Source organism: Lissotriton vulgaris, chromosome 3_1 (assembly GCF_964263255.1).
Source record: "Lissotriton vulgaris chromosome 3_1, aLisVul1.2, whole genome shotgun sequence".
Lineage (NCBI taxonomy): Eukaryota > Metazoa > Chordata > Amphibia > Caudata > Salamandridae > Lissotriton > Lissotriton vulgaris.
In genome coordinates this window covers 653,455,370-653,471,180 of record NC_141689.1, presented here as the reverse complement: position 1 = coordinate 653,471,180, position 15,811 = coordinate 653,455,370, and positions in this window count along the sequence as shown.

Genomic DNA, 15,811 nt, shown 5'->3' with positions numbered 1-15,811 from the left:
TGGTCACCACTTGTCAACACCAATAGACTTGTCTTTATATACTGATGTGGTGACCTCTTGACAATGCTGATTGCCTTCCCTTGTATATTGATGTGGTCACCTCTTGACAAAGGCAATAGATTTACCTTTATATAATGATGCAATGGCCTCTTGAAATATGAAATGGCTTGCCTTGTATATAGAGGTGGTCCCCTCTTGACAAACCTAATAGGCTTGTGTTTTACATATTGATGTGGTGACCCATTCAGACAGCTAGTAGACCTGCATTATTTAAAATGACACCCCTTTAAATTGTGATGAACACTCTTATAGGCTGGCTGTGCACAGGGGGAGGGGATTGGTCACCACCCTGCCCCAGGTGGGGCTGAGTGCATGGCTTGTCTGCCACAGGCCAGTGACGTTATAGTTAGGTATGGTAGTAAGGATGTACTTCGTTTTTCTTTGGGTTTTTTTAACGGAAAACCACTGAAAAAACAAAGGTTAACGTGACATTATAATTAAGTAGGGTAATAAATAATATCTAACTTTATATTTTAAAAAATCAGAAATTCACAGGAAAAAACAATGTTATTGTAAGGTGAGAATGTCTGTTAAAAATACAATTGTATACTAAAAGAAACCACTGAAATGCACCAGTTGAAGTTTACGTAGCTAACTATAACTTAAACCCCACCATGCACTACTTATGACTACACACCATACATCACTCATGGTATGCTCAGTGACATCACTGATGACATCTAAAATGACATGTACAATGACATCATTGATGACATCCCTGATGATATCATCCACTAATCTTCTGTTCAATTTACTCTACAAACCAGTACAGACTTTGAAATATGTAAAAAAAATACTAAATGATGCAGAATCATATAAAGCACACATTACATAAACACATGTGCTTATATAACATAATTATACTGTAGCTCACTCCCTCCAGACACACCAACCCCATTAGGTGCCAAAGCCCCAACTATGCACATCTTTTGCTATGTCAACACGTTTTCAAGGCAAGATTCCCCTACCTCCAGATACTCTAGATCCATTAGGGCCGAAGATCCTACTACACACTACGACAGACAGCCCACTCCCTCTAGACACCCAAGCCCCAATAGGTGACCACAACCTACTACACACAGCCTTCAGCCTATGCACAGCTCTTTATGGCAAGGCCATCCCTACAGATACCCAAACCCTATTAGATCGCAGAGCCCCTCATACCCAAAGTTGTCACCCTGTGCACAGCTTTTCATGAAGAGCTAACTTCCTACAGACTCTCAACCACTATTAGGTGTTGAAGTCCCTACTACGCACATCCTTTGTCAGTGGACAACTCTTCGTGGACAGGGCCACCCCCCAAATGGACAGGACCTATTAAGAGGCCAAGCATGTTGCTAATAAATTTACTCATTAGCAGTACAGCATCTATAGAAAATTGGCTCTAGGCTCCAGATATAGGTCACTAAATACTTTTCAGTCTTAGAAGTGTATAGCAAACTGTCACACTCCAAACTGTCAACATTGAGTGAATAGTGGTATACTGACCCTACAGAATATTTTTAACGCATTCCTCAGTGTAATTCCCCCTAGATGCAAAGGTCCCGTGTGCATGTTTTCTGGCCGTTCAAATCAGAGAGTCTTCCACGCTAATGATATGGTGTGGGGATCCTATGTGCGTGTTTTGATACACGTTCAGTCACTGAATTTCTCACATGCCGCAGAGCATGCAATAGGGGAAAAAATATAGCACAGTGAGTCCTGTGAAACTCAATTCATATTTTTGATTTAAATGGTATTGAAAGGGAGACCATGAAAGGGAGCTGCGTCTCTCCCAGCTAGGAACAGGAAGGAGCCAGGTTCCCCTGACCAATCACAATGCTGCAGTACATGGTTGGCTTGCTATCCCAATTTCATTAGAGTAGTAGTGCTGCCCTGCCAGGAAATAAAGCAACATTATATTTGTACATGAGGTCTAACCAGAGGTGCTGAAGGTACAAGCTGAAGGAAATCACAGACACCTCATTATCAACTTAGAAACACTGACAGTGCAGTCAAAGGCATTCCAAACAACCCAGTAAGGGATCCATGGGGTCCAACCAGAAATGCTAAAGGAACCAATGAAAATAATCCAAAGCCATTTTAGTAAATGGTGTAGGAGACCCATCAAGAAGTAAAGACGGTGCTGCCCAATACATTTAGAACCCTGCCTAAAATGACTATGAAGTCCACTCAGAAGCACGGAAGGCACTGCCCAAGGAGGTCCACAGACACCTCAGTAAAGGCTTATGAATCCACCCAGAAGAGCTGAAGGTCCAGAAGAGCTCAAGATGCAACCCAAGAAGACCCACAAACACGTCAGAAAAGGGTCTATAGAATTCACATAGAAGCAATAAAGTTACAGCCCATGGAGAGCCACAGACACTTTGGTAGAGGTTGTAAGGAGTCCTCCCACCCAATCTGAGCAGGTGAATTGAGAAGCTGAGATTGAGACGGCAACAATGTAGCACATGTGGAATGGAATGTAGGTAGGTAACAGAAAAACAAAAGGAGATGGAAGGGGGTTACAAAGAGAGATAGGAGGATGAGTGGCAGAGGGTGTGACCCTCAGCCCGTTCAAGGTCCTAGAAAAGAAGTCACCCTTAAACATTCTGTGCTTTACTTGGGTTCCCAGCAGGACCGGATTCGCTACCGGGCGTTTTGACATGCTGCCGAGCTGGGGCTGATTTAGCAAATAAATTATATATATTTCTACCAATCGATTCTGTGTGATGCATTACTGGCTCTGATACGTATCTTATGTCACCTCTCATTCGATTGTAAGGATCCCTATGGGACCTTGAAATTTACTCTGGCAGGGTAGTTCTTGTTTCTATTTAGCTGTTCTCTCCCCTGTTTCCTGCCAGCATCCTAAATCCCTCTGGGGAACCCCAATCTATTTTGTTGTTGTCGTATATATGAGGAGCCTTTTTGTGGTGCCAGGTATGAAACCCGTAACGAGTACCTGGTGCAACAAGGATTGCAGGTGACTATTAGATGGAACTGCTGTGGAGGGAATAGTTTATATTGAACGAGGATAAGGAAAAAGGGGTAAGGGGAGGAGAGTGGAGTGGACGATGGACATAAAATGGTTTTATCAATATAAGATCAGGTTGGTGCTTCCCACTGAAGTGAGGTGCAATGGCCGAGGTGTGGGGGCAATGGTGAATAATTCTGGGGAAAATTGAGGTACTGTAGGAGAGGAGATGGGGTCATGTAAGAAGAGCGCCAAGGAAAGAAATAAAGGAAAACAGGAATGATTTCTCAATCTAAGGCCCATACAGAGAATGATTAGTATACAGTGCATAGACATGAATTATATGTAGAGTTTTTATTGATAACTTAGCTACCCTGTTTCCTGGACACTCTATCAGGATTTATAATAGATGCAATATCAATATGTATAATGTTCCACTAAAACAATAGTAGTTGCACTGCGCTGTAACCCTATGCAGTTTAATGATAACAGATGGGGATATGTGGATGGTCTCCTACAGCTCTTCTAGATAGAGGTGCTTTGGTTTTTGGCTGAGAGCAGTATTGCTTGTCACTGTAGAAACGGGCCTTTGGCACACAACATGTCCATGCCCAACAGGGCCAAAGAGCGGAGGTGGTCTCTTCAAGAAGTTGCACTTTACCTCAGATGCCCTTAATCGTAGGATGCGTGAATGGTGGGTCTCCCTGGAAATGTGAACAAGAGGGCGACTACCTTGTCGTATGAGATACTCCTATGGATGATGCTAGCCAATCATAGCACAGCAAGCCAGGGGGTCATCTTAAAACACTACAATGCTCAGCCCAGGAAGATATAGTCACAAATACCTAAAGCCAAACAGTGCCCACCTATGTGTAAGAAGGTTACAAATAACGCACATGCAAGTGCATTTTTAGTAAGACAAACACAATTTAAGCACCATAATCTTCAACAAATATACCATAATCTTCATTTAAATTAAAAAGTACTGCCCTAAAATAAAGAAAATCATTAATTTTACATATGAAATCGGGTTCGGCAGTGGAAGGAAATGTTTGCCAGCTCAATTAAAAAATAAAATAATACAAATATGTATGTTAACCCCGATAGAGAAAGTGGTAGGGGGAGACATGAAAGGCAAAGGCACAACAGGAAGAACTCAGCAAAGGCTCGCAAAAAAGACACTAAATGGAGAGACTCTCCTGGCCTACCTGTACTGCTTGCTCAATAAAAGGCTTTCAAATGGCTCGAATCCATACCCTATTTGTGAGGACTGTGCCTGCTCAGAACAAGCATTTAATTCCTGTCCGAGCTTATACTTTGCCGCTGTGCTCAACCCACTCCCTATTTGTTCTCTTGCCTGTATTCTCTGCATAAGGATTTGAAACCACCCATCACTTTGGGTTAGTTGAGCCATAAATACACAACGAGTAACTGGCCTTATTCTAACCCCTTCTCTCTCCCCCTCTCGAGCTATGATTGTGCTTATTCACTTACAATGACATCTGTTGCTATTGATTTTAACAACTGCTCTTGTTAAACATGGTTAACAAATTGAACCTGCTGCTCTGTGCCCCTCTGCTTCGCTTTATCCATTTTGTTTGTGACCTTTGATGGCCTATTGTGTGCAGCAGTCATTTTCTTTTATTCTATATGATTCAAAAACATTTATGAATAAAAAAAACACAAAAATAAAAGCTGAGCATCTTGTAGCTCACAATGTCATGCTAAACAGTTTATCGAAATCTAAAAAAGGATGTGTAAATGCAGCTTTTTGAGTCTAAACAGCTTCTTAAAGTCTCAGTGCTTTCTGGCATTCACCTTTGTCATTAAGCTACTAATATTTAGACAAAATATGAGGTAATCCATCTTCCTAAAAGACTGGTGATTCATGAAAATACTAAAATATTGGCTATTACAAATACACAACTGAATTCTCTAAACTGTTTAAAAAATTATTTTTATTATAGATAATATCCATTATCAGTACTTCAGAAAATCGTCAAAAGCATTATTTTAAGATATACCAATGTCTAAAGCTCCTTTGATCAAAAGAGACCTGAGCCATACACAACTGTATATGAATCCCTCGAAGATTACGGAGAAAGATGATACAAAGGGACGTAGGAACATTTGATGGACATTGCACACTATAAAAAGTGTCTCTGGGCTCGAAGAGAAACTGGGGAAGGAGGGTATTAGTCGAGGGATGGGAGGGACACAGGATAAGATTGGGGAAAACCCACGTGACCTCCCACCCCACCATATTAAGAGAATAAATAACATGAGGCTTTCTTGGAACAGTCAAAATAACTATGAGAAAATTCAGTATTGGTGCATTGTTTTCCATTTAATGTCTAGGAACCAATTTTAAAACGGTTAACCTTACTCATAGTACGACCCTTGGGCCGCCAGCGGCCCGGCAAGCCTTCCCTGGCGGCCCGCGGACCTTGCATACATCTACCAGTGTGACTCGGAGACTCTGCTGCTCTGTGGGGGCCAGCCATAGTCAGAGTGTAGCTGCGGTGCTAAAAGGTGAAATACAACACACAGCCTTATTAACATGCGAATGGTCTTTTAAAGACCTGTGAAGTGCTCGGGGCGGCTCTGTGTGTGTGTGCTCGGAAGCTCTCTCAGCCCAGGCACACACAGGCAGGGTGAGATGATGAGGAGGGAGGGAGGAAAAGGAAGGGAGAGAGAAGGGGAGGGAGGGAAAGGGAGGGAAAGGGAGACAGAGGGAGGGGGAGGGAGGAAAAGGGAGGAAGAGAGAGGGAGAGGGAGGGCGGGAAAGGGAGGCAGAGTGAGAGAGGGAAAGGGAGACAGAGTGAGAGTGAGGGAGGAAAAGGGAGGGAGAGGGAGGTAGGGAAAGGGAGGCAGAGTGAGGGAGGGAAAGGGAGACAGAGGGTGAGTGAGGGAGAGCAAGGGAGACAGAGGGAGATGGAGGGAGAGTGAGGGAGGGAAAGGGAGACAGAGGGAGAGGGAGGGAGACAGAGGGGGAGGGAGAGTGAGGTAGGGAGAGTGAGGGAGGGAAAGGGAGGGAGAGGGAGGGAAGGAAAGGGAGGGAGGGAGGGAGGGAAAGGGACGGAGAGAGGGGGAGAGGGAGAGAGGGAAAGGGATGCAGCGTGCAGGAGGGAAAGGGAGACAGAGGGAGAGTGAGGGAAAGGGAGACAGAGGGAGAGGGAGGGAAAGGGAGACAGATGGAGAGGCAGGGAGGGAGGGAAAGAGAGGGAGAGGGAGGGGAGGGAGACAGAGGGGGAGGGAGGGAGAGTGAGGGAGAGTGAGGGAGGGAGGGAAGGAAAGGGAGGGAGAAGGAGAGTGAGGGCGACAAGGGGAGACAAAGGAGAGTGAGGGATGGAAAGGGAGACAGAGAGAGAGTGAGGGAGGGAAAGGGAGACAGATGGTGAGTGAGGGAGGGAAAGGGAGAGGGAGGGAGAGGGAGGGAGGGAAAGGGAGACAGAGGGAGAGTGAGGGAGGGAAAGGAAGACAGAGGGAGAGTGAGGGAAGGAAAGGGAGACAGAGTGAGGGAGACAGTGTGAGAGAGGGAAAGGGAGGGAAAGGGAGACAGGGTGATGGAGGGAAAGGGGGACAGAGTGAGGGAGACAGAGTGAGGGAGACAAAGGGAGGGAGACGGAGAGAGAGAGAGAGAGAGTAAGAGAGAGAGAGAGAGAGAGAAAGAGTGCAAGAGAGAGATGTGTGAATGACAGGTCTGGTGGCTCAGTGGACGAAGGCGTCCGCTGGAGGGACCAGTGATCAACCTCATGGTCAGGTTTGTTTTGTTGCTCTAGCCCCGTCCCCTCCCCTACTGACACCGCCCCCACTAGTGCGGTCCTCGGACACAAACCACACTGTAAATTTGGCCCCCCGAGAGTAAGTTTGTGAGTACCCATTACCTAAAGTATCCTGTTCCAGAGTCTAAACAGAAAGCAAATCATCAGTCGTAGCCCCGGTATCTGAGGTGGGTCAGACTAGTTCCAATGTCATTGGAATTGTAAGATCCGGTGGGGGGGGGTAGTGATTCATCACATTACGGGGTCACATTGACAGACAGTGTCTATCTGGTCGTCGGGAAGTATCTTCTCTAGTCAAGAGAGTGAACTGGCTTCGTGGTATAAGGGGCTCGAGAGTAGGGTCAAATAGGATATTGAATTGTAAAGGGTTTTCAACCATCTGGGGCAAGTATGAAATGGTTAAAAATCTCAATAAAGATGGAGACCCTATTTTTGAGTCTGTATATTCATTGAGCATAGCAGGCCATAAACACAACTTACCTAACGTAGTCTGGTTGTGTTATGAATTCCATAGCTGTATTGTACGAAGTTTAGCAACTGCCAAGGTTACAGCAAACCATCTCTCCCGGTGCGAATTATGGGCCCCATGTACGACACGTTTTAGTAGTCGCAAATGGTGAATCAGTTCATTTGCGACAGCTAAAGAGTTGTTTGGAAAGTACTAACCCTATTTGGTGAGTTGGTTACTTATTACCAACTCGCAAAATAGGGTTTTCGAGTCGGCTTTAGAAAGTGACATTTCAAGGACATCCCTTCTTAATAGCGAGTTGCAGGGGCATGCATGAATGTTTTGCGACCAGAATGCAGTTGCAAAACATTCATATTTTACTGACTCAGTGAAGGAGGTGATAACCCATTCGCAAACAGTGACAGTGATGTCACTGACCATGTGATGAGCAATGTAATATATGAGGTCATATGCAGTGCATTGCAGGGGCATCAGTTATAGTTAGCTCAGGCAACTATAACTGCTAAATTTTACTGGTTTTGCCGCAATTCCATTTCCTAACTATAATGTCCCTTTAACCTTTGTTTTTTAGTGAATTTCAATGGTTTTGAGATTTTATTTTCTTACCATAACCTGTAACTTTAGAGAGTGTGTGTGTGAGTGGCTGTATGGGTCTCTGGGTGGGTGTGTAAGGGGGTTTGTGGGGTGTATGATTGGCTGTATTGGTCTGTGAGTGGGTGTGTCAGTGACTGTATGGGTGAATAGATGGCTGTTTAAGAGGGTGTAGGAGAGCCTGTGTGTATCTGTGAATGGGTGTGTGAAAGTTTGAGGGGGTCTGTGTGTCGGTGTGTGAATCTCCAACTGGGTGTGGGTGCATGAGTTTCTTTGAAGGTCTCTGAGTGGATGGCTGGGTGTCTGAGTGGGTGAGTGAGTGGGTGTGTAGGTGTCTCAGTGGGTCTGTGAATGGTTGTGTGAGTCTCAGAGTGAGTCTGTGAGTGGACGAGTGAGTGTCTCAGTGGGTCAGCAGGTTGGTGCAAAAGTTTCTGAATGGATCTGTGAGTGGGTGCATGAGTCTCTGAGTGGCTCTGTGAATGGGAACATGACTGTCTGAGTAGGTCTGTGAGGGTGTGTCTGAATGGATCTGTGAGTGGGTGCATAAGTGTCTGAGTGGATCTGTGAATGGGTGCCTGAGTGTGTGAGTGGGCATGTGAGTCTCTGAATGGGTCTGTGAGTGTGTGTTTGAATCTCTCATTGGGTCTGTGAGTGGGTGAATGAGTGTCTTAATGGATCTGTGAGTGGGTGCATGAGTGTCTGAGTGCATCTGTCAGTGGGTATGTGAGACTCTGAATGGGTCTGTGAGTGGGTACATGAGTGTATGAGTGGGTCTGTGAGTGGGTGCATGAGTGCATGAGTGGGTTTGTCAGTGGGTGTACTGTAAAAAAAGTAGGGGGGCACATGAGAGCAGATCCTCGTGCAAGCTCCCCCTGTGATGGTTCTCCTGTCCAGCTTTTTTTTTGAAAAGCACCAGGTTTTGTGCATACATATAAAAAACAGCCAAACGTTGTACACTTATGATTATACCTTAGGACAAAAAAGTTGTAGAAATATATTCTTTTTATTATAGAAATCATAAAACGTCGAGTGTGGACACTTAAAGAACTATTGACCAATTCAGATCAAGACTTACCGCTTACGAAATACTCTCATGATCAGAACATCAGGAGTAATATACAGTTATTAATTACGACTATACATAATTCCTGAGGAAGGCATTCGCCGAAACGCGTTGATTGGATAAATCGGTTCTGTATATTATCAGTGTGATTGTAACTTTGCTTTAGTTTTTTTTACCTATCCATGTGATGAAATCATACATATGTAATATGGAATGAAAACCAATAATTGATAAAAAATACAAATGAAATTGATTATCAAAGAAAAGATAGAAAGAAATGTATAATTTTTAAAAAAAGAGGACAAAATATATACAAAAAAAGAATTTAATAAAAAGAATATTTTTTTACAACTTTTTTGTCCTAAGGTATATTCATAAGTGAACAACGTTTGGCTGTTTTTTATATGTATGCACAAAACCTGGTGCTGTTTTCTTATTTTCAAAAAATTTGTTATTCCTTGCTAGGGTTTATCCGATTAGGCAGGGGCCCGTAGCGTTTACTAATATCTCCTGTCCAGCTTGCCTGCAGAGCGCTACCCTCTGCTGCCTTTGGTTTTGGGCCTTCTCTGCTTTTCTGCTTGTTTTTCTGACTCTTCTCTGCTTGCTCTTGCCCTCTGTTTTGCCTCTTTCTGCTCATTCTGTCAGTTAGTTTGACTCGTTCTGCTTGCTCATGACCTTTATCTTGACTCTTTCTGCTTGTTTCTGACCGTTATTCTGCCTATTGCTGATGGTTTCTGACCTCTTTTTTGCTTCTTTCTGTTAGTTTCTGACCTTTATTCTGCCTCTTTCAGCTCCCTTCTGACCTTCCTTCTGCCTCTTTCCGCTCCCTTCTGACCTTCATTCTACCGCTTTCTGCTGGTGTCTGACCTTTACTTTCCGTCTACCTGCTAGTTTCTGACCTTTATTCTGCCTCTTTCTTATAGTTTCTGTCCTTTATTTTGCCTCTTGCTGCTCGTTTATGACCTATATTCTGCCTCTTTCTGATCATTTCTCACCTTAATATTGCCTCTTTCAGCTCGTTGCTGAGCATTAGTTTGCCTCTTTCTGCTCGTTTCTCATGATTATTTTGCCGCTTTTGCTTGTTCCTGACCTTTATTCTGCCTCTTTCTTCTCATTTCTGAACCTTATTCCCCCTTTTTCAGCACACTTCTGCCCTTTATTCTGCCTTTCTGCTCTCTTTTCACCTTTATTTTCCCACTTTCAGCTTGTTTCTCACTTTTATATTGCCTCTTGCTGCCGGTTTCTGACCTCTATTTTGCATCTTTCTACTTGTTTCTTACCTTCATTTTGCCTCTTTCTGCTCGTTTCTCACCCTTATTTTGCCCCTTGCTGCTTGTTTTTTACCTTTATTCTACCTCTTTATGCTCGTTTCTCCCCTTTAGTTTGCCCCTTTCTCTCTTTCTGCTCGTTGCTGACTGGTATTTTGCCTTTTTCATCTCGTTTTTCATTCTGAATTAACACCTTGGCTGCTAATGGTTTTCCCCTCCTGTGCTAACATTCTTTGAATACCAATATACATGACGACGTCATAAGCACAGCTCAACCGTGCCTCGTGATGAGCTGAGCTCGTCATGAGCAGCGAAGGGGTTAAGGGATAAAACCGCGGCACATGCCATCAAGTATTTTTGTTCTAATGGACTATAATTTGTGTAATCAGAATGAATATGAAAAAATATGACTTTATAAGGAAAAGAGTTTACCCTCCTTAATGAATGAGTACTCCCAATAAGAAGCAGTCTGTGGAAATGTTACCTAACTGCCCGCTCGTTGATAATATTGAGCGAGGAAAGCATTAAGTTTAAGAAAAAGGAAAAAGGGCCTGTTCCTCTCAGCCAATGAGAAGCCTTGCCCTGCAGGCGTCAAGTCAGCACATTTAGCATGCACGTAAAGCAACGTGGCAGGGATTTCCACTATTTTAGCCTTTACCAGGGAAATAGCATCGCCGGGACCCCGGAAGAGGCAACAGACGGCTAACCAGGCAGGCGGCTGATCTTGGAGCAGTGATTAAATTCTGAAAGACAATGCACCTGCACTTCAATATTTTTAAGCCAAACAGCAATTTCTAGTTTCCCTGTTTTTCTAGTTTTTTGTGCCCATATAGAGTGTGACAACAGGTGCTGCCTTCGCTTCGGGATTCATGCTACAGATCGTTTTCGTAACTCTAGTAGGTGCTACTTAGAATCTCGCACTGTTAAAAAAAAACTGATAAATGGGATTCTAATGATTTCTAATTAGTCACAGGCCACTTTTGGTTTCTCATACTTGACGTCCGAAACTGTTTAGACACTGTTGGGTGCAAAGATTGCGAAGAAAAGTACAAACATAGACAAATACGCCTTTCGGACACCTATCCATATTATGGATGCGCCCATGTTTATATAATGATAAATTGCATGTCACAAAGCGATCACAACACTCACGATTGCTTATGCCTGTAGATTAGAAGCACTGGGCTGGAGGTGTATGGATGACAGATTGGGCACAACCATTGGCTTCTGCTTTGTTTTTAATCCACATTTGTCTCCTTTTCCCTTGCAGATACAAATCTGATGGTGACACATTCATAAGTTAGGTATTCCCTGCACTTAGGCACACCTTAGCTTGTGTGCTCACACTCAAAACAGCTCGGGCACATATTCACCCTGAGCCACTGGTCCTGATGAAAGCCAAATTAATGGAACAGATTGGCTGAAACATGTAGAACATTTTACATTGATCCCTTTCACTTTTGTACGAGACGTGCAAGTTCATTTCTATTCACATACATCCAGTAAGCCTTTTTAATCCTACCCCCGTCACTGCACAATAAATCAATCTGGTATCCTGGAGGTAAGTTTAAATTTACACGTCCACACATCAAAATAACCTGATACTCTGTAATCAGGCATCGTAGCACATCTAGGAAGCATTCAGTGCCTTGGGTGGGAACCCTATGATGAAGCATGCCACCAACTAGGTTGGTGGGTGAGGGTTCTTTTATAAACTTAATGGGATTTCTGTAAGGGAGACTCCTTGGATAATCAGAATCGCTTGTTTATTCAAGTTCAATGCAAGCTCTTTCTTATTGTTTGATAGATATCATTTATGAATCTCACATCAAACTAAAAACTTTACAACTGAAGGACTTTGACTAGGCCAAATTAATGAGGTACTCCCTGAGCATTTCAGCTTTCTGCTCGGTGGTCGGATTAGTTTGTTAACACTTGGCGGGGACTTGCACAGACTTTGTATAAAGCTTTGCTGACCATGTGTCATCCCTTATTATTTCTCATGCATCTGTTTTTGTACTTGAGGACTTTAATATGTGGGCAGAAACTTCCAACATCTCGGTATCTTCTGAACTGCTGAATTCCTTGTTACTTAGGGGCCAATGTCAATTGGTCACAGGGTACACACAAGTTCATTGTCACAGTTTGGATCTAATTTTTCCACTCAAGGCCTGACTAACTTAACCAAGGTAAGTCCTCTAGTGTGGACAAATCACTCATTAATTACATTTCATTTGTAACCACCTGAGAACATTGTTCTGGGGGCCGAATAAGGAAAAGGTCCCTCTGGGCCCTACACGGTCTTAGTTTAAATTAATGCCAGAAGAATTGAGGGAACATCTTCTATCTTTTCCTCCTTCTACCTGCCCCAACTCAGTTACAGAGGCATATTATAATTACCAGGCCTGAATCACAAGAGCTCTAAATATAGAATTACCCTTAAAAAGAGACCTCCAAGTCATCACACTTCGATGCCTTGGTTTAACAATAATCTGCGAGCAGCCAGAAGCCATTGTAAGAAACTCAAAAGCGTGTGACCCTCAAGGTTTTCTATGGACTTGAGATCAGATTTAGTAAAGGGCCACTTAGTAAGTACAGGAAACAGATCAAAGCCGCCAAGGCAGACTATTTTGCAAATTAAATTTTACAGGCCTCCAATCCTGCCCGAACTATTTTCTCTATCATGCATAACCTATCTAACCCTCTCTTTGTTGAACCTCAAGCTACTCCCTCTCAATTATTATGTGATGACCAAGCAAACAATTTTGAGAATAAGACTAAAGGCATTCTGACAGCTTTCTCTTTTGACTCAAACCCCTCATCTATCTCCATTTTGGTAACTACAATATAATCTGTTCTCTTCTAAGGTAGACACTCTGTTAGGAATCCCATATGTCTTAGATCTTCGATCAGAAAATGAATTTCTTAACATTGCCAACTCAATTTCACCTGCCTCTCCTCTGGATCCTCCACCCTCTAGAAACTGGAAACTGTTATGCACCTATGTGGAAGGACAGTTAGCTGCCATTTTTAATCAGTCCCTGCAGACAGTCACTGTGCCTTCAGAGTGGAAAAAGGGAGTAGTGCTCCATTTACTGAAAGGCCGCTGGTTAATCTGGTAATCAGTCATTTTAGACCTATTTCTCTTCAGTATGTCACAATATACTCTCAAGTGGAAGTAGCATTTTATTCGATCAGTTTATGATCATTTAAATACAAATACATAAAATAAAAAAGAAAACATTAAATACATGAAATCTGAATAATACATACTCATACTGTTAAGGATATTATTATAATTCATTATACAGCATACATCACAGTGCAGGGATTGATTCTTTTGAGAAATTGAATCCTAATTAATAAGCATCTCTTGTAGTAGGGACAACTTTATGCTATAATTTGTAGCTCGAATTACATAGGAGTTAATACAAAACAATAATCTACATTAATAAAACTTTCCTATCCTAAATTTATATCTGATATGGCATATGGCCAATGCATGTCCATACCTAAGCCAATGTAAAACAAAACCATTAGTTAAAATACCTCAAAGTTCATCATTATAATATAACATACATTAGACAGCAATCCTATTGCTTTCTGTTAAGATCATATATCAGCATCGATGGCAGTACTTTGCAGCAAATGCACCATGCATACATTAAGAATCTGGATGCTGAAAACACAAGCCATTCAGTGTTTTCTGATATAAACACACGTAATGCATCTGAAAAACGGTTTATACATAAAAGCCAACAGATTGGTATTATCCACCTTCTCCATGTTGTTGCGTAGGCAGGACAAAAAAACATAAAGTGCTCAACAGACTCCAGGGTGTGATTACACACTGAACATCCTAGTGAAGTGGAACTATGTTTCCATTTAGATTGTATTTAATTAACTGGTAAAATCCCATATCAGAGTTTTAAAAACGGTGTCCTTGCTACAGACGGTTCTAAACAATCATGAATGAGTCATGTGCTAAAATGCATTTAATACCAATAAAATAATTCATCAAAGTGCCATGTGCCATTGTAACAGTGGCAGATCCTCCTTCAAGGCAGAGGGGCGTCCCCCCACTGCTTTGCAGCAGTGAAATAAAGAAAACATAAAATCATAATAACTTGATGTTGTTATCATTTTATGTCTCGGGCCGGCCAAACAGTTATGCACACATTGCCCGTTCTCCACCCAGGCTGCATTACAGCTTGGGTGGAGAACCTGCCCAGGCTCCCACTGCCTGTCTGAGCACCGAACCAAGGTGCTCAGAGCAATCACAACACTGCATTGCAGCGTTGTGATTGGCTATGGGGAGCCTGGTACTTCCTATTTCCTGTTCTGGTCGGGAGAGACAACAGAGGGACGACGGAGGGGAGACGCAGCAATCAGGTACGTTTATTTTCTTACACTCCATCACCCCCCACTCCCACCCCCCTCCATCCCCGATCCGTGACGGCTGCACCCGCACTGTAAACAACCAGTTTTGCAAGGTTTGGGCCCATTATCTTGACATCATTTTGGCCAACATGCCTTTATCTAGGTCTTCTGGGTTGACCCATACCTCTTCCAGGCCCAACTTAAACAGCCATGTCTTAACATGTTTGAGCCATGGCCTCGTGCCCTTTTAGACATTGCTCTGATCTCTAACACAGCTTGTATGAATGGGATCTGTGATTTCCCCATTCAGATCTTTACCCAATAGACCAAGGTCTTTAGTACGGCAATAGGTGTTTTATTCTTTATACCCAAATCAAGGTGTATTGGTACAAGCGGAGCACTTTTAGGCATTGCTAATATAGCACTAATAAACTTGTTTTCTGTTATTTCCAATCCTTTTATATGATCAATCCCCCAAAGTTCTGCTCCGTAGAGGATAGCTCCAAGCCCTCTGCACTGGGAGCCCATCTGTGGGCATAATACATTTGGGAAATTGATGTGTTTGCGTATGAGCTTGACACCATAAAATGAATTAGCTTATGTATTTACACTTTTATTATTGTACGAGAATCATGACTATTATTCATACTATTTAATTGCGTGTACTGCATTTTGCATGTTTTAAGATGGCGATGCCAATTTATGTAAATTTGTCCCTTCTCGCTGTTAATCATAGTCAGGAAATGAATGACATAAACTGGGGCAGTTTCCGGCGCGCCTGATTACCATCGAAAAAGGCGACTGCCGATACGTGTCTGGTTGCAGCGAGAGTCCGTTAATAAACTACTTTGGACTCGCCCCCATGAGGGCTCTGTTCTTGCGTATAAGGGGTGCGAGATTGGAAGCAGATGTTTAGCGGGTGCACAACCCGCGCAAGAGCACCCGTTGTGAAGGCACGGAGGAGGTGTACAAGTTGGAGCTGGAATATATATAATTAGCCCTGATGTAAGGATGCACTCGACAGGCAGACGAATCTCAGAATCCTTTATTTTTAAAAAAATGGCATTTGCATTCCAATTGATTATTTTGCCTGACGTGTTTCGAAGCACCAGGCTCCTTACTCATAGGAAGTGCTCTTGAAAACACCCAATACACAAAGGAGTCACTCCCAATGTTGAGAGAAGGGATGGGATGTACTTCTTCTAATAAAATAAAAAAGCTTTTTCCAAAATGTCTTTT